Raw genomic sequence first — 21,521 nt, 5'->3', positions numbered from 1 at the left:
CCGAGAGGAGAGAGAGCAATGCCAGCCAGCAGGACTGGCAGAGCATCAGGTCAGACACTGCTCGGGGGATGAGGGGGGGGGGGGGCATTCCTTTTATAGGGCCATAGGGGACGGAGGGAGAAAGTAACAGGTGCGCTAATGGCGCACTGCCACGCAGCATGACTGGCAGGGCTTCAGACCAGGCACTGATAAGGGTATGGCCGACACACAGGTAGTGGGGGCGTTCCTTGGCATTGTGGGGACATCAGACCAGGCACTGATAGGGGTATGGGAGACACACAGGTAGCGGGGGCGTGCCTTGGGGCAGAGTGGGGGCATCATACCAGGCACTGATAAGGGTATTGGGGACACACAGGTAGTGGGGGCGTTCCTTGTCCTTGTGGCATTGTGGGGACATCAGACCAGGCACTGATAGGGGTATGGGGGGCACACAGGTAGAGGAGGCGTTCTTTGGGCATAGTGGGACCGGGTAGGTGGAGAAAGTGGTGAGCGCCTGGGCCAAGAGGTGAGCACTCTGCCAGCCAGCATGACTGGCAGGGCATTGCACCATGCAGGCACAGCAGGGCTCAATGTCCGAGAAACGGGATAGGGGCGGGTGAGGGTGGAGGAGACGGGAGAGCCTGTGCAGGAACAGGCGAGGCACTGCCAGCCAAATACAGGCTGGGCTGACAGGGCATCAGCGCTGCCGTGCCTCTGACGCGACCATATGCTAGAGGGGGAGGAGGAATGAAGGGCAACAGGGGTCAGGGTGGGGCAGTACGTGACGGGTGAGCCCACTGCAATCCATCGGTCAGTAAGGGCACAAGACCTGGCAGTGAGTGGACCGACATCTGAGACAGGGGATAAGGGAATCCTGCCAGGACACAGCGAGCCTCAGGTGAAGCAGGTGAGCACACTAGCAGCAACCTGCCAGCAGAACTGGCACATTCATCAGGCGTGCCATGCCCCTGGCGAGACCAAATGGCAGGTGGAGGTGCAGGGGCAAAGCAGGACCTGATAGACTGGTCTTCAAACTGGGGGGCCCGAGGGGTGTTTCAGGGCCCCATACTCTTTAAAAAGGGAATAAGATGACTTTTTCAATATAAAATATAAGCAGATTTTTTACTCCTTATATTGTCTATTAAAAAGACAATAGGTGGGTGAATGGATGGATTGGGTGGGTGGATTGATAGGTAGGTGGATGGATAGCTGGGTGGATGGATTGGGTGAATGGATAGATGGGTGGGTGGACGGATTGTGTGGGTGGATGGATAGGTGGGTGGATGGATAGGTGGCTGGATGGAGCTGGATAGATGGGCAGATGGATTGGGTGGATTGATGGGGATTGGGTGGATAGATGTGTGGGTGGATAGATGGGTGGATAGATGGGTGGGTGGATGGATTGGGTGGATGGATAGATGGATGGATGGACTGGGTAGGTGGGTGAAAGGATGGATTGTGTGGGTGGATTGATAGGTGGGTGGATGGATAGCTGGGTGGATGGATTGGGTGGATGGATAGATGGGTGGATGGATGGATTGGGTAGGTGGGTGGTTGGACGGACGGATTGAGTGGGTGGATGGATAGGTGGGTGGATGGATAGGTGGCTGGATGGAGCTGGATAGATGGGCGGATGGATTGGGTGGATTGATGGGGATTGGGTGGATAGATGTGTGGGTGGATAGATGGGTGGGTGAATGGATGGATATGGATAGATGGGTGGACGGATGAATAGGTGTGTGGATGGATTGGGTGGGTGTGTTGGTGGGTGGATGGATGGATATATGGGTGGATGGATGGATTGTGCTGGTGTTTATAGTCCTTCCAAATGGTTTGAATTATTCACAATACCAAGCATTGGTAGCATTTCACACTGCCCACCAATGCCCCATTCTTACACTACACATACATGTGAAAGAGCAATCTTGCCTTGCCAGTTTATGAGAGATGGAAAAAGCCCTACTGTTACCAATCCAGTGCCTTTGTTTTTTGTTTAGTTTTTGCATTCTTTGTCACCATTGCATAAAGTACAGACAAAATGCACAATTTTGCTCATTTAGACTTATTTTGTGATATCTATTGTTTTGCTGATTTCAGATAACCTGAACCTATTTCTGTTCAAGCAAAGCTTTTTCTGACTCTTTACCCAGAGCAGACTTGTATTTGTGTGTTTAGCTTGTGGTCCACAATGCTACCATGCCACGTGTGCTCATGTTACCCCTTGCTTGTTCCTAGGTGATTTATGATCACCCAGGCAGTGTTTAGTGCAGACATGTAGCAGCTGTGTAATTTTACCTGTTTACACCGTTTGTATAGGAAAATTGTTTGACCTGTAATCGGAACCACCGACTTGGTTGATAGATTTGGGTGATTTTTTTCCGACGGGAATGACCATATATGGTCCTTTCTTTGCAAGCATGGGCACTGCACTGATCCCATAAAGATACCTAGTAGTAATGGAATCCTGCTTGTGCTTCATGAGGTTCTCTTATCCACCTTAATTCATACTCCTGTGTGCCCGTGAATGTGGTGTTTGACTGGTCATCCCTGCTGTTGCGAAATTATACTGCCCGTCTGAGTACAGGTATAAACATTGGTTTCTGAACACCTTCTCTGTGACCACACTACTTGGAACAGCAGAGGTCCTAACCGTCAAGGTGAAGCAAGAACAACATGAATGGTAGTCTTCCTTCGCCAAAGATCACCTTGGCCGAGGGCCGGCTATATTTTTCAAGAGGGTATGAGCCAACATGGAAGCATCCAAAACAATGGAATAGTAAGCTGCAAATAAAAAGGTCCAATCAGGGGTCTATAAAATTAAGACTAAGGGCCTCATTACGAGGCTGGAGCTCCCGTAATGAAGGGTGCCGGTACGGGACCGGCATCCTTCATTACGGAACACCCTATTACGAGTTTCCCTTGCGGGACCGGTAAGGACGCCTGGTAAAACCAGGCGTCCTAAGCGGGTCCCGTGAAAGGACCAGGGAGCTAATCGTTATTAGCTCTCTACCCATTCCCATTGAGCCCTATGGGGGCTGGAATGGGAATGGGGATGGATTTTTCCAATGAGGATTTACCCGGTCCTCCAAGGTTGGAATGGGCCGGTAAGTCCTCATTGGAGGAACCCGGTACTGGAACCCGGTATGGAGGCAGCCATGCCCTTATCAAGGGCATGGCTGCCTCCATACTCGTAATGAGGCCCTAAGTATTAAAACACAAACTGCCCACTCCTGTAATATGATGCACAGTTTGGGAGAAAATGGCACTGGGCATTGAAGAACAGGGGTCTACAGGAAAATAGATAAATCTTGTATAAAAGTCCATGCAGTTCAAGAATGTCTTTAAGGGATCAAGCAGGGTCTTTGATCTCTTTGTGGCCGCTAGGACAATGCAGAGTGGAACACTTAAATATACCTTATCTTTTTTGAACCTCAGCAGCACAGAGCCAGGTTTTCTCCCGTTTTTGCAAATCTGGCTCGAGTTGGTGAGGTGGCTTGGACTGATTCAACTTGGCTATGAAGCTCGAAAAAGCTTGGGGAGAAACAGGCGATTGATAGTCTGTGTTGCTTGAAGGCTTGACAGGGTATCAATGTGAGGAAAGCAGAGATTCAGCGGCGACCTGACTCAACTTGGTCTGGCACCGTGATATGTGGCAGCCGCTAGTAGCTCGAAAGAACAAGCAGTGATGTTTTGATCAGCATAGCTTGAAGTGGCTTGAACTTGCACTGCATATAGTTGGACATCTAGTGGTACATTCAGTGGACGACGGATCTTCCCTGTGCCTTTACTGCCTGCACTCGGACCCGATGAACATGGAGGATGACTGTGCGTCTTGTCAAGACATGGTACCCCGCAAGCTGAACGATCAGCGCAGGTGTCAACGAGTGGCAGCAGGCCAAGGCCCCTGCTCTGGGTGAGTCCCGGCAGCATACCACCCCTGCCCAGAAGAATAAAGTTGAGCGGTCTTCTAAGACCTTTTAGAGCGCCCCTCCCATGGGGGCACAACATAAGGCTTAGCACCGAAAGTCCACTGCCACCGGGAGTGCCGTTGCGACAGACTCCTCGGCTGCTAGGGCGAGTGCAGCGTCTCCAGCCCCTTCGACCATGAGCCAGCGCTCAGGATCTTCAAAGAAGAGGAAGTCGGACATCCGGGCAAGCTCTTGGTGAAGACCCTGACAGGCCCTATGGAGAAGGCCAAGGGGGAGCGGGGCTCAGACCCCTCCCCTAAGGTGAAGGCCTCAGGCTCGACCAAGGCCGTGAAGGCCAAGGTACATCTGACGAAGGCCCAACCTTCCAGCCATCACCTCTTTGTTTTTGCTTTATCACCCGAGTGGGACGGGTATGCCCAGATGTGGGTCCCATGCCTGCTGGGCCTAGAGACCCAAGCTGGTGGTGTCCCTCGTGAAGGCCGCCGAGCCGGATCCGCAGGGCATGACCCCGAAGGCAAGAGTATCCCTGCCTGCCTGGAGGGAGTCTTCTTTTCAGCCCATCAAAAAGACACCGGACAAGTTGATGCCTATCATTTCACCAAAACCTTCTCCCTTGGTCGCAGAGAAGGGGGGGGGACACGGTAGGTCTCCAGGGCAAGGATATCTCCTCGGAGGAGCAGCTCACCAACCTCCAGACCCTCCAGGAGGAGCGTTGCGTCGAGAGCAGGCCCTACGGCAAGGTTCCCGACGATGCAGGGGGCAACGAGGAGACCGACGAGCAGCAGGGCGTTGAGGGCGTGGAGGACCAGCATAAGCCACCCTCTCCTCCGTCGCCACAGCCACCTCAGTAACCACCTGCAGATATCTCGTGGACATTCTCACTGCTCTGCATACCCTATGATCGGAGATCCGGACGAGGATTCCTCTTGCGCCGACGGCCCCACCCATGGCGCCAAGACCATCGCGGGATCCACCATCCAAGAAGAGGAGAGTTCACCCTCCGCCTCCTTGCCACCTTTCGCACCCCCCACCGAGGGATGTGACTGATCCTGACACAGCAACGACGGGCTTTGCCACGGACGATGATCGCGGGTTGGGAGATCTCCCATCTCCGCCTCCAAGATCTTCACCGCCCGAAGAGATAGGCTTGTTCCATGCCATGATCTCAAGGGCCTCGGAGCTATTGCAGCTTGTCCCCTTCGTGGTGCCCAAGGTGAGTGGAGCCTCCTTCTGAGCCCCCCATTCTGTCCAAAATTAACTTAAAAAAAACCCCCTGCCCGTCCACCCGCACCCCCTCGCTCCCGCTTCCTGGTCTTGCCTAACCCACCCCCCTAGCCTGCCACCCGCGACCCGGTTGGCCTTCCTGCCCATGTGTTGATAGAGATCACTGTGAGCGTCCCGCAGACCCCCTTTCCTTTGTGGTGCCCAAGGATGAGCCTCCTTCTGAGCCCCCCATTCTGTCCAAAATTAGCATCACTGTGCTAAAGTTTGAATCTAGAAAGTGTGCTTAATAGCGTCACTGTGCCAAAGTTCGAACTTAGAAAGTGTGCCTAATAGCGTAACTGAGTGTGCCTGATTAGCGTCACTGTGCTAAAGGTTGAATCTAGAAAGTGTGCCTAATAGCATCACTGTGCCAAAGTTTGAACTTAGAAAGTGTGCCTAATAGTGTAACTGTGGTATAATTGAATCTGGAAAGTGTGCCTAATAGCGTCACTGTGATGGGGTTGAATCTAGAAAGTGTGCCTAATAGCGTCACTGTGGTATAGTTGAATCTAGAAAGTGTGCCTAATAGCGTCTCTGTGCTGGGGTTGAATCTAGAAAGTGTGCCTAATAGCGTCACTGTGGTATAGTTGAATCTAGAAAGTGTGCCTAATAGCGTCACTGTGCTAAAGTTTAGTGGATGGAGTGGATATATCTCTGTATATCTCTATATCTCCTATTTATGCTATGTATATGCTATGTACCTGTATCCCCATGTTATCTGTATCACATGTTTACCCTATCCATCCTGTCACTTTATATACATATGCCGCTATGTACACCCCCTGTCCTGCTTTCGTGCTTGGTCACAGGCGCTTTACTGATCACCACCATATCACACTAGTACGCTTACTCTCTCCTATGCACCATCATTCAACTAGAACACAGCTGTGCTATGACACATTCGGCCTAGCTGTTCTCATACTAACATGACCCCACAAACACCTCATCCTCCTAATAAAACACAGCTAGCTGAGCACATACCGGCTATTTTAGGCGTCTCCTCAGGCCTAACGCAGCCAGAACTCAGGCTGGGTGTCCACCCTCCAGACTGAACAGATCCAACTGATTTCCTCAGCACCACACCTACTGCAAAGAAGCAGCTATCATGCAACAACCACACCAGCTGCACACATATCCGGTGCGCCCACACACCATATGACACTCTCTCTCTCTACTGACTTGAACTGCAGTTCCCTAGGGCGTTCAACCTACCAGCGCTTTGAGGTCATACCAATGATACATAAGACGCTATATAAATGCCAAGTAACATAACATAACATGACATCGCAGCTCCTGAAATGGCACACAGCTTATTATTTTTTTTTTTATGTTACACAGTTATAAGAAAACTTATAATGTTGTCATTTTATCAGACCACAGTATAAGAAAAAAAGAAAATAAGAATACATTTTTCTTTAAAAAAGAAGATACTCCAAGATCACACATACATTTAAATAAACTTCTAAAAAACGAGTTCGATAATCGAGTATTCTAAAGAAACCATCCAACAGTAATGTCATCATCCGTTTAATTAATACCAACCCCACGTTCTATACCCCTTCAGAGACCAGCAAATCCATTGCATTCATCGAAGATGCATGGCCCCTATGCAGCTCCCCCAGATGGGCACACTCTAGATGCAAGGACTATAAACATCCAATTACAGATAATACAAGTGAGGTGGTCCTTCCTGCACACAGTGGTAATCCTCACGCTGCCACCAGTGCTGGCTTCTCATGCTGCCTGCTGCTACATGCCATACCCACCACTGGAAGCCTCAATTAGGGGCAGCATTGCTTCCTTACACTCCCAATGACTTAAGGGCTTCACCCTAACCACCAATGCACGTTTCTCACACTCCAATGACAATGTCTCATACTTCACCCCAGTGCCACCTGCTCACAGTGCCCATCAGTTTGAGCATCTTTCACTGCCCATCAGTGCTCGTGTATCACTGCTCAGAGTCCCATCTCTTCACACTGCTTGCAAGTTTGAGCCTTTCACACTGCCCACGACCGTGCGCTCCTCACACATGCCATCAGTGTCTGCTGCTTCCACTGCCCACCAGGATACTCCAGACCCGAGAGTCGTGAATTCAGACTCAAGGTCTAGACCTATCGAATTCCTTTGTGGAAATTAGAATTGACGAGGAATGATTAAAGGAAGAGCAGCACATTGTTAGATCTACAGAGAGCAGACAGAGACAGTGAGAGACCACAAGGGTGAGTCAGGATCAGGGAGGCAGACAGTGGAGAGACAAAAAAGTAGCAACAGAGCGGAACAAAAAGACGAAGGGACTCATTTTGCAAAGGAAGTGTCTATTTGCACGGACATGCTTCACGATTTACCCTTCTTGCTGGCAAATAGTAGAGCTTCTTCGTCAGCACTATTTGGCCATCATCCTGGTAAATAGATATTCTGCACTATTTACCCTTCTTGCTGGTAAATAGTAGATATTCTTCACTATTTACCCTTCTTGCTGGTAAATAGTAGAGATGCTATACTATTTACCCTTCGTCAGTACTATTTGCCCATCATCCTGGTAAATAGTCGAGATTCCGCACTATTTACCATTCGTCAGCACTTTTTACCTATCTTCCTGGTAAATAGTAGGGATTCTGCACTATTTGTCCTTTGTCAGTACTAGTTACCTTTTGTTGTGGTAAATAGTAGAGATTCAGCACTGTTTACCTATCTTCCTAGTCAATAGTAGAGATTCAGAATTATTTACCCACCTTCCTGGTTAATAGTAAAGATTCTGCACTATTTACCCATATTCCTGGTAAATAGTAAAGATCCTGCACTATTTACCCTTCATCAGAATTATTTACCATTCGTCCTGGTAAATAGGAGCGATTCAGCTCTGTTTACCCATCGTCCTGGTCAATAGTAGGGATTCAGCACTATTTACCCATCATCCTGGTAAATAGAGATTCTGCACTACCCTTGCAGTTTTCCTCCTTTTCAACACTTAGTGGACAAAACATGTGAAAAAAGGGAAATAGTCATACATTTTTCCCACTTCATTTTGAAAAAAGTGTGAATGGGGGGGTCATTAGTAGTTTGCTGGAATTCCGCCGGTAATACCTTCGGGATGCCGGCAGACTGACCTACCATCTCCACCACCTTATATCCCGGAATTTTCAGGATATTACAGGTGGCGGAAAGGGCAGTAAATCCCAACTCCATGGAGGGGATTGCCGGTATTACCGGCACCGGCAATGCCACCATTTCTTTTTGCCAGTGGTGGCCCGATTTACAACCAGCTGTTGGCTCTTGGCAAATCAGTCACCCCCATTGGCAAACCTGTACTTTTGCGGTGTGGGAAAAGTGGCGGTAACAGAATTACTGCCACTTTGACTGACACTTTTCCAGCACCTCAAACGTTCTGATGTCCCCCCAATGCCTCCTGGAGTGAATGATTTGGGGATTTCGGAAGGCGTTTACAATAGATTCATATGAAATTCTCCTTCCTTTATCAGGTGCTATAACTGGTGGATTCCCCAGGAATCTGTTGGTTTTATGCCAGCATAGAAATGTCATGCTGGCGTCTAACCAAACGCTTTTGCAGGTGAAGCGGGAATTCAGGGCTTGGAACAGATGTCCTGCTCCGTGCCCCACTCTGCCTGCAAAAACCCGCCATCCTTAAAAAAAGGTGTTAAGTCAGGCGCAGCACATTTACACCTGTCTGGGTCTCTCTTTGCTTTCTGTTTAGTGTCTCCCTGCGTTCCATTTGCCTTCTCTGTGTTGTCTCTATGTTCTGTGCTCCCTCCCATTAGTCTTTGCTCACTTCTTGCTTTCTCTTTGCACTCTCCCTACTTTCTCTTTACGCTCTCCTCGCTTCTCTCTCTTTCGGTGTTGGGTCTCTCTGTGTTCCATTTGCCTTCTCAGTGTTGTCTCTATGTTCTGTGCTCCCTCCCATTAGTCTTTGCTCACTTCTTGCTTTCTCTTCACACTCTCCCTACTCTCTCTTTACTCTCTCCTCGCTTCTTTTTCGGTGGTGGGTCTCCCTGCATTCCATTTGCCTTCTCTGTGTTGTCGCTATGTTCTGTGCTCCCTCCCATTAGTCTTTGCTCACTTTTTGCTTTCTCTTCGCACTCTCCCTATTTTCTCTTTACTCTCTCCTCGCTTCTCTCCCTTTCGGTGTGGTGTCTCCCTGCGTTCCATTTGCCTTCTCAGTGTTGTCTCTATGTTCTGTGCTCCCTCCCATTAGTCTTTGCTCACTTATTGCTTTCTCTTCAAACTCTCCCTACTCTCTCTTTACTCTCTCTTCGCTTCTCTCTCTTTCGGTGTTGGCTCTCCCTGCATTCCATTTGCCTTCTCTGTGTTGTCGCTATGTTCTGTGCTCCCTCCCATTAGTCTTTGCTCACTTCTTGCTTTCTCTTCGCACTCTCCCTACTTTCTCTTTACTCTCTCCTCGCTTCTCTCTCTTTCGGTTTAGTGTCTCCCTGCGTTCCATTTGCCTTCTCAGTGTTGTCTCTATGTTCTGTGCTCCCTCCCATTAGTCTTTGCTCACTTCTTGCTTTCTCTTTGCACTCTCCCTACTTTCTCTTTATTCTCTCCTCGCTTCTCTCTCTTTCGGTGTGGTGTCTCTCTGTGTTCCATTTGCCTTCTCAGTGTTGTCTCTATGTTCTGTGCTCCTCCCATTAGTCTTTGCTCACTTCTTGCTTTCTCTTCACACTCTCCCTACTCTCTTTACTCTCTCCTCGCTTCTCTCTCTTTCAGTGTTGGGTCTGCCTGCATTCCATTTGCCTTCTCAGTGCTGTCTCTATGTTCTGTGCTCCCTCCCATTAGTCTTTGCTCACTTCTTGCTTTCTCTTCGAACTCTCCCTACTTTCTCTTTACTCTCTCCTCGCATCTCTCTCTTTCGGGTTAATGTCTCTCTGCGTTTCCATTTGCCTTCTCACTGTTTTGTCTCTATGTTCTGTGCTCCCTCCCTTTAGCATTTGCTCACTTTTTGCTTTCTCTTCGCACTCTCCCTACTTTCTCTTTACTCTCTCCTCGCTTCTCTCTCTTTCGTTGTGTGGTGTCTCCCTGCGCTCCATTTGCCTTCTCAGTGTTGTCTCTATGTTCTGTGCTCCTTCCCATTAGTCTTTGCTCACTTCTTGCTTTCTCTTTGCACTCTCCCTACTTTCTCTTTACTCTCTCCTCGCTTCTCTCTCTTTCTGTGTGGTGTCTCCCTGCGTTCCATTTGCCTTCTCTGTGTTGTCGCTATTTTCTGTGCTCCCTCCCTTTAGCCTTTGCTCACTTTTTGCTTTCTCTTCGCACTCTCCCTACTTTCTCTTTACTCTCTCCTCGCTTCTCTCTCTTTCGTTGTGTGGTGTCTCCCTGTGCTCCATTTGCCTTCTCAGTGTTGTCTCTATGTTCTGTGCTCCTTCCCATTAGTCTTTGCTCACTTCTTGCTTTCTCTTTGCACTCTCCCTACTTTCTCTTTACTCTCTCCTCGCTTCTCTCTCTTTTGTGTGGTGTCTCCCTGCGTTCCATTTGCCTTCTCTGTGTTGTCGCTATTTTCTGTGCTCCCTCCCTTTAGCCTTTGCTCACTTTTTGCTTTCTCTCCGCACTCTCTCTACTTTCTCTTTACCCTCTCCTCGCTTCTCTCTCTTTCGGTGTGGTGTCTCCCTGTGTTCCATTTGCCTTCTCTGTGTTGTCGCTATGTTCTGTGCTCCCTCCCATTAGTCTTTGCTCACTTCTTGCTTTCTCTTCGCACTCTCCCTACTTTCTCTTTACTCTCTCCTCGCTTCTCTCTCTTTCGGTGTGGTGTCTCCCTGCGTTCCATTTGCCTTCTCACTGTTTTGTCTCTATGTTCTGTGTTCCCTCCCTTTAGCCTTTTCTCACTTTTTGCTTTCTCTTCGCACTCTCCCTACTTTCTCTTTACTCTCTCCTCGCTTCTCTCTCTTTCTGTTTGGCGTCTCCCTGCGTTCCATTTGCCTTCTATGGGTTGTGCCCCTCCCATTTCTCTTTGCTCCCTCCCTACTTTCCCTTCGCCCTCTCCTGGTTCTCTCCATGCTCTGTGCTATTGTCCACTTTCTCTTTGTCCCCGTTTCCCTCTTCCCTCTCAATACTCTGTGCCCACTGGCGTCTTCGTGCTCTATGCCATCCTTCCCCTCTCTGTGCCCTCTTCTTGCTCTCTGTTCCCACTTCCTGCTCTCTGTGCCCACTGCCTGCTGTCTGTGCCCTCTGCCTGCTGTCTGTGCCCACTGCTTGCTCTCTGTCCCTACTTCCTTGTCCCTGTCCCTACTTCCCGCTCTCTCTGCCCAGTGACTGCTCTCGGTGCCATCTATGTCCTTTTCCTGGTATTTCTGCTCTCTTCCTGCTTTCTGTGCACCTTTCCTGTACCCATTGCCTCCTTCTCTCTGTGCCATCTTCCTGCTGTCTGTGTCACCCTTCTTGCTCTCTGTGCCCACTTCCTGCTGTCTGTGCCCACTGCCTGCTATGGGCCTGCTCTCTGTTTCATTTTCCTGGTCTCTGTGCCCCCTCCCCTCTCTCTTTTCAAACTCCCTGCTCACTGATCCCTCCGCCTGCCCACTCTGTGCTCTTCTTTTGTGTGATGGGGCTTCCCGTGCCTCGGGCCGCCCTGTATTAGCATCAAAGCATACGCACACAATAAGACTCGCATACGCACGTCTGATCGTTCCAGGGTCCCGGCGGCATCTGCCCCACGGACCGACTTTATTCTTTATGCGCATGCGCGTCCATAACGAGGCTCGCGTATGCGCACATGCGTTATGGACATAACGTCCCTTTTTTTCTTTAACGAAAGAAACAACAAATTACAACTGAAACATACTCACATGTCAAACATGAACGTTACCAACATTAAATTTCTGAACAGTGAATCATTGATCAGGGACAGTCACCTCTTCAGTCTCCTGAGTCTAGAAAGTAGTCCTTGAGCCGAACAGGTATGGCGCGGCCTTGTCGCGCCGGGTACCGCCGTTCCGCCTGCGTGCTGAGCCGTGGGGTCCCGACTGTCAGTGGTGGACCCACAGATGGGTCATCTTGTGGAACCTCTGCATCTTCCTCCTGCTGCGTAGGCCTCGTCGGATCAGCGTCTGGTGGCCGGCTGTCAAATCTTTTGAAAAAGGACTGATTGCGGCTGATGGTTCCCCTTGCATTCGCCGCAGTAATCATAGATCCTTTGACATGGGTGACGACCCACGGTTGGGGTTCATATGGCAGTGACAGTTTTCCCTCTGGCCTGTACCAGTACAGAGTCTCCAACCGCTATCTCCTTGTCTCGCAGTCCTCTCCTTTCGTTCTCCGTGGCATTGTGGGCTTCTCGTTCCCTTCTCACCCGGTCATTGTTTATGATCCCCGGCTCACGACCTTCCACCTCCGGGAGGAGTCCCCTCAGGCATCTCCCAAACAGAGCTTCGGCTGGAGCCACACCGGTGGATTGATGCGGTGTCGACCTATATTCTCGAAGAAACTCAAATAGGGTCCTCTTTAGTTCCACCCCACTGTTGGCCGCTATGCAGAATACCTTGTTAAGTGTCCTCATGAGCCTTTCGGCCTCTAAATTCTCCCTGGGCCACAGTGGCGACACCTTCCGATGTTGTATGCCCCTTTCTCTCAGATATTGTGCGAATTGGTTCCCAGTGAATGGCGGACCATTGTCCGAGCAGAAGATTTCAGGGAGGCCATGCGTGGCAAACATCTTTTCCAACGCAAGGATCGTATGATATGTGGCATGTGAGTCAAGTAGTTCCACCTCCGGATACCTCGACCATTGGTCTACTGCTACTAAAAAGTACATGCCCCTTCCAATTGACCCAAAGTCTGTGTGGACTATGCCCCACGGCTTCTCGCTCCGTTCTATAGACTTGATCGGGGGTGCTTTTTCTATGGGGCTGGCAGCCTGGCACGACAAACATCCTTTCACATCCAACTCACCGAGGGACTCCAGATCTGGTAACCAAACTTTTGTGCGCAGCCTCGCTTTCATCTTCGCCACCCCCTGATGTCCGGTGTGAGCCAATTCCATGACTCGGGCTCTTAGCGACCGAGGTACTACTATCTGCCGACCTCTTAGTAGCAACCCATCCTCCAAAGTGGAGAGTTCATTGCGGATTTTCCATAGTGCCTGACGATCCCTCTGGGCTCTGTCCTCCCTCCTTGTGTTATTCTGCAGAATACTTCTCCAATCGCCATTCTGAATTGCAGCTCTGATGATTTTAAACACCTCGTCATCTGCCGACTCTTGTGCCATCCGATTTCTGTCCAACGCCACCGGCATGGCACCTGCCACGACATTGTGTATGAACTCTTTGCACTCTGCCACATCTCCCTGATCACGTTCTCTTTTCATATTGGGATGAGGGGACAAGTAGTCCGCTGGATTGTTCGTCCCTGGCCGGTACACCAATTTGATCCCGTATTCAATGAGGGGGAGCATCCACTGTTCTATCCTGGGAGGAGGTTTCGAGGATACACCCGCTAGGTTTGGAAGAAGCGGTTTGTGATCCGTGATGACAGTTACCGGTTTCCCAAGAATGTACAACCTGAAATGTCTGCAGCCCCATAAAATGGCCAGGGCCCCTCTCTCTATCTGAGAGTAGCGACGTTCAGTCTCTGTGAGGGCTTTACTCGCATATGCGATAGGTAGCATTTCACCTCTCGCATCCCTCTGCATCAACACAGCTCCTAGACCCACCGGACTTGCATCTACAACCACCTCAGATTCGGCTGCGGGATCAAAATACGCCACCGTGTCCTGATCTGACAACGCCTTCATGATCTCATCGAATGCCTCTTGTTCTTTGGTACCCCAGACCCAAACAGCGTCATTTTTCGTGAGAGCCCGGAGGGGTTCAGAGAGGGATGCCAGCCCCTTGTTGAAGCGGCCGCAGTAATTCACCATCCCCAGAAAACTGCGCACTTCTGTCTGCGATTGGGGGGGTACAGCCTTGCGGATGTCTCTGACCTTTTCCGGATCCGGGGATACACCGTTGCCATGAAACACGAAGCCAAAAAACCCAATGCAATCCTTGAAGAATTCACATTTCACACGATGTAAGGTGAGTCCAAGATCTTTCAATCTCTGTAGGGTTGTTTTTGGACGCTTCATGTGCTCGGTGTCAAGTATCGGCAGAAATCATCAGTGTTAGGACGCCGTAATTATCCGGCTTCCACGGCTTCCACGAGACCTAATACTTGTGGTTCTCGTATTTGCCGACGAACGGTGGTTACGGTCCCTTTAAGACCTCGTCTGCCGGGAGCTTGGAAGTTAGCATGGAGACGATGGCGTCCTCTCACGTCTTTCACTTTTCCCCGTACACGTTGAAAGACGTATAGTGATCATGTAACTATTATTTAAGCCACGCCTGTGCGTTTTGCCGGTGCTTCTGAATCTTGTATTCTAGCGGCTTGCTTTCTCTCGTATCCAGGTTCTTGTCCCTTTTTTGCCTTGTTTTCCTGTTTCTCGACCTCGGACTGCCTCCGGACCCGACTTGCTTACTCCTTTGTATTTTTGCTGCCAGTCCTGCTCATCGACCTCGGATCGTCCACGGACCTGCATTGCTTACTCCTTTGTACTTTTGCTGCCAGCCCTGCTCATCGACCTCGGATTGTCCACGGACCTGCATTGCTTACTCCTTTGTACTTTTGCTGCCAGCCCTGCTCTCCGACCTCGGACCGTCCACGGACCTGCCCTGCTACTCATTTGTACTGTCTCCCGCTTACCGTTTTTTCTCCTGCATTAGAACTCTGCACCATTGGTACACGGACTAGAGACTGCCTTTAATGTACCTTTAGGCGTCCTCGTGCCGTCGGTTTAGATTTTGCTCTTTGGACATTCAGCTTGGATCTTCACCCTGCTTCTTGCTTTGCCTTCATTTCTGGATTGATTTCCTGGTCCTTTCGTTTTGGGGTTGCCACTACCTTACTTCTTATTCCTTCCTGGGGATATTCGGAGATTCGGAGACTCTGAAGAACCGCACAGGTTAGTGGTTGCTTTCTGTTTTGATGTCTGCATTTTTGGCATAGAGTCGCATCAGTGTGATTATTGCTCTTATTGCAGCTGTCTGGGGGTCTTGCCTGTACACCTTGAGAAGACATCCCGTTCCAGTATCCTGTTCCATGCGGTTCTGGATTCTTCATTGGCATTCCATCTTTCCGCCAATCAATTGTTCTGGTTGTTCATTGTACTGACTAGTTCGGTAGATTGGCGAGAAGAATTCCTCGGCTACACTACGAGGGCAAGAGCGCTACTGACACTCGGCATGTGTAGTGGCAAAGACCAAAATATCGTCACTCATATTCATTACTCCCCTTAGACCTACCAAAGCACCCCTAATGGCATTCTGAAAAACCTCCGCAGCTGAGGATATCCTGAAGCTGAGGCGCTAAAACTGCGTTGTAAAAGTAATAATATACCTTGAGTCCGCATGCAACTCCAACTGGTGATATCCCGCTCTTAAATCTAATTTCGAGAATATCTTGGCACCCTGCAGTTCATTGATGATATCATCTATTTTGGGAGTTAAGTGGCGTTCTCTCTTAATAGCAGCATTGGGCAAACGCATGTCCACGCAGATGCGAACCTTGCCCGGTTGTTTGGGCTTCGGTGCCACCACGATTGGCGAGACCCATGGAGTCGGCCCTTCCACCCTTTCGATGATATCCATACTGATCAGTGCTTTGAGTTCCTCTTCAACCTGGGACCGAAGATGGAACGGAATTCGTCGGTGTTTTAATGCCGTTGGGTGGATCGTTTCATCTATGTGCAGTTGCACTGGTTCTGCTTTCAGTCGGCCAATCCCGTGAAACGTACTCTCAAATCTCTCCAAAAGTGAGTCTATGTCCCCTTGGTAAACTGCAAACGCAAAGTGGACCAAATCTAATGCTTCCGAGGCCGCACAACTCAACAGGGACCGCGGGCTCACCTCCGTGATGAAAAACCTTGCCTTAATCATCTTTCCTTCACGGGCTACAGGAGCTACAAACACCCCTTTGATTGGTAGGGGAGTGTCACCCCCGAACGTGAAGATCTTCGCCCTCGATTGGTCCAATGGAGGGGGGCCTGGGATGGCTTCGTAATGTTCGGTGGCCAACACACATACTGAGGCGCCAGTGTCTATTAGTACCTGCGTAGGGACCCCTTGAATGTTAACAACACACATCGGTTGTCTGCGTTTCCTTGCCCCGGTAGCCAAGTTTGAGATGAAAAAGACTTCTTCATCCTCTTCCTCCTCCTCTGCGATGTTGAGTCTTTGGACATCCTGTTCCACTTTAGCGACACGTTGTTGCGTTGTTTTCTATATCCGCCGCTTAATCTCGCAGGTCCCCGCTGTGTGGCAACTGGGGCAGCAGCTCTGCACATTCTGGCATAGTGCCCAGGCGTGTTGCATCTTCTGCAGGTCCTCGATTTGGCTGGACAGTCCTCCGAATGCGGCAAATCGTACCCACAATACTGACAAATGACCGCATTGCCTTGTGGTGATGTAGGTTCCTGCCTCTTCTGGCTCCACCTCGACTTTGTCTGGGACTGTCTCCCAACAGCAAAAGCTTCCTCAAGCTTGCCTGGGCGTGCAGCAGCGTCCATCTTAGCTGCTCTACTCTCGGCAAGTTTGTATACCCTTCCGCTGTCCAAAATCTGCGCCAGCGACATACCTGGCTCTCTCAAGACCTGCCTCCGCAGCTTCCCTGAGCTGCACCCTTGGATCAGTTGGTGGCGGACCATTAACTCAGCATCTGTCCATCTGCACGTGGTGGCTAGCTGTCTCAAATGTGCACAGAATTGATCTAATGACTCGTCTTCGTGCTGCTTTTCTCCACACATGACAAACCTTTCAAAGTCCACGTTGGATAAGGGGGTTTTGACCGCATCGTAGTTTACCACAGGTAAGGTGAGAGATTCATAAATGCGCAGTACCTCTGTACCCGCCGAGTCCAACAGCGTCGCCACTTTGGCATCATCATCTGTTTCTCCGGTGGCGGTGAAAAACATGTCAAGTTTTTTTATCCAGAGAAGCCATCTCAGGCCTAGTTTTGAGGGGGGACCCGAGGTGTCAAATTCTTGCATTGGTTGTAAGGAGCCATGCTGCCTTCTCACCACCCTTACCGCCTCAGAGGTCTCTCCGTCGTTGTCCGTCATGTACACAGGTCGCACAGGCACCTCAAACCGTGTTAGAGGCCGCAAACCTGGCTACCTACGTGTCCGACGTACCTGGCTTGTTGGGCAGAGATACTGGGATGATGTGAGGTGTCTCTTTTCCCCACACCGCCTGTTCGCTCAGGCAGAAAGGGCAGTCTTCCTTCCTAGGAAGACTGCAGAGTGTCCAAAAATTGAGGGATTGTCTACCTCAGTGTTTAGACAGCGCACAAGCACCCTCGCGGGCTGCAACCGCCTTAAACACCATAAACAAAATGGCCGCCATCACTCGTGTGAGGATCGTAACATACGTGAGATTTAATGCCCATAACGACACGTTTGTACGTGCCAAGCGTTTCTCTCCCCGCATCCCATCCTTGTCGCCAATGTGATGGGGCTTCCTGTGCCTCGGGCCGCCCTGTACTAGCATCAAAGCATACGCACACAATAAGACTCGCACACGCACGTCTGATCGTTCCAGGGTCCCGACGGCATCTGCCCCACGGACCGGCTTTATTCTTTACGCGCATGCGCGGCCATAACGAGGCTCGCGCATGCGCAAATGCGTTACGGACATAACATTTTGCTCATCCCATACTTTATCTGTCCTCTTTAGGCACTCTTCTTCTGCATTTTTTCCAATCTTTATTTATGATTTTCTTGATATAAGAGATTTAAAAACCACAATAGTAACATAATAAACAAGGGCATTGGGTGAGGCAGGGCCACATCTTACTTAATATCAGCCTTAAGGGAGCAGAGACTGGGGTCTGCAACCTGCCGCTCTCCCGGTGTTTTGGACAACAACTTACATGAGCCCCCACCATTGACCTTGTTGGCTAGGGATGATGGGAGTTATAGTCCAAAACATCTGAAGAGCCAAACATCGGAGATCCCTTGTTTAGTATAACCAATGCCGCTTAACAATACAGTAGTGAGCCGTCCTCTGGTCAACCCTGCCAGGTTAACGTATCTACATTAGCAAGGTATTATCTGATCAGCACCCTCCCCCTGCTGTGTCTGTCCCCTGTGCTTTCTGCTGGTTTCCCTGCTCGCGCCCACATTCTATTCCCCACGCGCTGTTCTCTGCTCACTTTTGAACTCAACACTGAAACACTGCATTGGGCCTCATTTTAAGGCTGGCGCTCCCGGAATGAAGGGGTCCGGTACGGGAACGGCCCCCTTCATTACGAGAGCGCCAGCCTTATAATGAGGCCCAATGTCTCTGAATCCCCCACCCCCACTCCCCCTGAACGAAATGCACCAAGTACCTCATGGGCTTTGTGTCCGCTAAAGCAGGGTGGCAAAAAAGGTAGAATGGGTCGAAATTTAAATTCTGCTGGTGAAATCAGCAGCAAGTCATTCTTTTTCACTTCCTTAAATTTCAAAATTGTGCACTTATTTTGTAACGATGCCTCGGGACTGGCGGGACGGCAGAATGTAATGAATGCATGATTTGTTTTCCTGAAAAAATGAGTTGACAACACAGGCACCGAATTTTAACTTAGCCTGCTGAGGAATTCCCCACCAGAAGTTAGTTAGCAGATTCAGACTTCGGACACTTAAGGGCAATCCAAATCTTGTAAAAATCTGCAATGTTCAGTTAAACCAAGAATAAAAAATAAAAAAAATGAAAAAATAACAAATTAGCAGATTCTTTCTGCAAATGTAATGAGAGCGTGGGACTTTCATTTGACAATGGTTAAACCCGAAAAACCTGTCTTGCAGAATGCACCATCCCGCAAAGTTCCAGATTTATTTTTTGCATTTCTATAAATATTATGCAGGGTTTATAGTCATTTTTTCAAATACAAAAATGTCGAGTCATTTTTTCGAAAAAATAATATTAATTTTTTTTTATTATGTTTTTTATTCGAAATGGGGGGGTTCTCCCCAAACCCCCCTTTTTTGTTGTTTGTTTTACCCATTTTTTTTATTCCCGGATCCCAAAATAAATATATAATGAAAAAAAGAGAATTTGACTTTTTTTTTTGGTTATTATTATTTCGACATTATTGTCTTTCGACATTTTTTTCCGAAATTATGACTGACCACCATTATGCAGTTGGTGAAACATGATGGATTTATGCAAAGTTCTGCAAAATGAGTGGAAGAAACATTGCCTGATTCTGCACGGGACGGTTACAAAGTAGCACAGCTTTCAATTGAACTGAGGAGGTCAATTTACATTCGGCCCATCCGGACCCCCCCCCCTAACCCCCCAGCCCAAGATCACCCATCTCTTCAAGACATATGAGGGTGCAAAGGTTTCGCATCTCTCTATGGGTTCATAGGATGGGGTGATGAGGAGAGCACAGAAGAACGTAGCCGCAGGCAGGGTTGACTGGGCATAACATTGTCTTGGGCACCTATTAAAATGTGGCCCACAGTTGCAAATGCCAATTCATTCTTTTTGTGGCACTGTTTGAATAGTACCCAAGGGGGAGATTTTTGTTGATAAAAATGTGATGCAAATTGTGCAATTTAAAGAATATTCATTTAGCAACAATGGTCAAAACTCCTAGCCGCATAGTGAAGTAACTCATGAAACGTGTCCACATTGGGTGAAAAAGTGGGCCACTTTGACCAAAAAAGCAGACCCTCGCTAGCATTTTGAGTTTTTGGTTCAGGCATTGCCCTATTCCTCCTTAGGCCAGTCCGAGCCTGACCGCAGGACCTCGAAGGGAGTCCGGTCAAGAACAAGCAACTTTTTAAAGTCTTAAACCTTCCTTGTTTGGAGGTGTAGGGCGGTGAGAGACATACAGGGTGTTTGCGTCTATCCCTGGGTGCAATACGGACGGGTCTTGACTCACCTGCGTACTTTAGAATGGTAAAATAGCTCCGCGGGTTGAGTGCCTACACCAGGTCACTAGTATCAATCAATCTCAGCAGGGACAACTCTCTGCCTTTCATCACTGCCAGTCCCATTGAATGTTCTCATACTGATAAGATATGCTGTGGCATTTATAACGCACCTGTACACAAGTGTTTCTAGGCGCGACAATCTACCATCTGTTATTCAAGTGCCAAGAGGCAGATCTGTTTGTGATTTGCGCTTTATGAGCAGTGAACTGTATTTCATGTGAGAAATCCCCAAACATCAATATAACGACCACACAGCTAGTCTGCCCTTTTGCCAGCCTGTTGTAACTGGAGACTCTACTTGGTCTCCAGTTTTACACTTGTCTTTCCATTTGCTCTTTCTTGTCTGTGCATTTCGTGACGCTTCTTGGTATACCATGCACTCCTTGATCCAACATCACTAGTAACCAAACAACAACAAAAAAGAACTCCCTGTTTACGATGCCCCCAGCTGATGGCAGTAGAATGCGCTCCTGCTTTAACGGTGTGAGGCGCCCTGGGGCGCTGGGAGGGCCATTCTGCGGGTTGAGATAGTTCCCATGTTTACAGTGTGCACGCGTGGTTTCACTTGTATGTATTACGAAATGCCAAAACACAGCAGGCGCATTCCCCACAGCTGTGAGGCCTTTGGGTGTTATTGCAGAGCTCAGAAGTGTTGGTTCACGGCAAGGGCAGCTTCCTAGCGGCACCAGGTGCCCTCGGGCTTCCAATGATTAAACACGCAACAATAATAACACAAATACAATATTGGCAGTTTGGACAGGGCGCGGTATGAACTAACGTGTCATGAAAACATGTATTATGGGATGCTTAGAGTTGTTTTACTAGGCCCCAAGCTCGTCCGGAGAGTGCCCTATTGGGCCCCCGCGAGGGGTACCCAGACCTTGTTCTGGGAGAATAGAAAAGGGTAGCAGGGGAGGCAAAGGATTCATGGAACTTTTAACGCGGTGCAAAGTGACTTTGCACTGCCAACAAACAGTGCTGGATTAGACCCAGTGTAGGCCTCGAGGCAGTCGAAATATCACCCCACCCCTTGCAAATTATCTCCTAATACATTTTTTATTTTTTGCACCGCTTTACTTTGATCCATTGTTACGGAGCCCCTAAAAGGAGGGGGGACATAGGCCGGTGCCTACTTAACCTAATGGATAATCCGGCACTGCCACAAACACCCTGATTCACAGAGCGGTGCAAAGTGTATGTTTGTAATCCAAAGTGACTTTGCCCCACTTTTTGCACCAGTGCAAATTCACTTTGCACTGCGCTAAAAGTTCTATGAAGTGGGCCCTAAGTGCACGTGAAAGGCGTGTACTGTTACGAAAGGGGCTGGGGGTACGGATAGAGTGTGTGATAGGAAGGGAGAGTGTTCTCCTGGCTATCTTGCTTTAGTGGTTCCA

General features: G+C 49.2%; 1 protein-coding gene across 3 annotated transcripts in view; it reads left to right on the top strand.

Annotated features, from left to right (window-relative positions):
* CRYBG2 (crystallin beta-gamma domain containing 2) overlaps positions 1 to 21,521 on the top strand; it is a 723,752-nt gene that overhangs the window by 401,181 nt on the left and 301,050 nt on the right. The window lies entirely within an intron of this gene.

This window comes from Ambystoma mexicanum, chromosome 11, assembly GCF_040938575.1.
Source record: "Ambystoma mexicanum isolate Mex_15411 chromosome 11, UKY_AmexF1_1, whole genome shotgun sequence".
Classification (NCBI taxonomy): Eukaryota; Metazoa; Chordata; class Amphibia; order Caudata; family Ambystomatidae; genus Ambystoma; species Ambystoma mexicanum.
Note: the sequence above shows the minus strand (reverse complement) of the source record. Positions and strands in the feature narration are given on the sequence as shown.